Source organism: Empidonax traillii, unplaced genomic scaffold (assembly GCF_003031625.1).
Source record: "Empidonax traillii isolate 1590-97213 ecotype Southwest subspecies unplaced genomic scaffold, ASM303162v1 scaffold660:size391163, whole genome shotgun sequence".
Classification (NCBI taxonomy): Eukaryota; Metazoa; Chordata; class Aves; order Passeriformes; family Tyrannidae; genus Empidonax; species Empidonax traillii.
Window position 1 is genome coordinate 355,169 of NW_020955853.1, and position 1,231 is coordinate 356,399.

Below are 1,231 nucleotides of genomic sequence, written 5' to 3' on the forward strand. Positions count from 1 at the left end.
GGTCTTGAACACGGGCAAACCTTTGCTAATGGGTGATAGTTTGTGCAGTAGCATTCAGACCAGTCCAGACAGGGCAAGATGCAAAAAATTTGCTTTATACCTCAGACAGGCATAATGGCTCCACCTGAGCCATCTGACAAAAAGTCCCTGGAGAGAATCTGGGTTGGCCTCTAGGGTTTTGAACCTGGGGATATAGGGCATCTGAAGCCCATCACAGTCCAACTGAGAAAGAAATATCAGCAGCACATGAAGGAATTTGAGCCACTTCAGAGGTGGTTGGCACTGAAGCACAGCTTCCTTTGGCACCTCAATTCCCTGGGACCAGCTGGGTGGTCAAAGGGAGGGTCCCCTCTACGCATCTTGCAGCTGATGCTAAGTTGAGTAAGTGGGTGCACTGATAAGGCAATGGGCTCAAACTGGAAACCTTGAGGGCCTGGGAAATGTGGATCGTGGACTGACCAGAGTGTCAAAACATTAGAGTGTCACCAGAGGAGGTAATGTGGGCTGAAGAGGACCCTCTATATGATAAATTACCAGAAAATGAGTAGCAATATGATCTGTTTGCAGACAGATCCTGTCACTTTGTGGGTAATCATTGCAGGAGAAAAGCTGCTGTGTGGAGTCCTACAATGCAAGTCACAGAAAATGCTGAAGGACAAGGTGACTCTGTCTGGTTTACAGAGGTGAAAGCCTTCCAGCTGGCTTTAGATATTGCTGAATGAGGAAAATAGCCAATACTTTCTCACTATACTGACTCATAGGTGGTGTCAAATGCCTTGTGCGTGTGGCTGCAGCAATGGATGCAGAGCAACTGGCAGTGCAGAGGGAAACCCATCAGGGCTGCTGAATTATGGCAAGATACTGCTGCTTGGGTGGAGAACCTGTTTTTTTTAAAGCATGTAGATACTCACACACTCCAGTGCCACTAAAGAACATGAAAACGATGGTCAGGTGGACCGGGCTGCTAGAATTGAAGTGGATCTGGATTGGGAACATATGTGTGATATATTTTTAGCTCAATAGGTCCATGACACACCAGGGTGTTTAGGAAGGAATGTAACATACAAGTGGGCTTGTGATCAAAGGGTAGACTTGACTGTTGATTCCATCATTAAGCCTCATCATTTTTTTTGTACCTTCAATATTGTACTGAGATTGGCTTATTTTAGAAGTCTAAAGGAGATCTCTTGCTGTCACATAAAATCGTAGAAGATAAATACTGGCTTCGTTT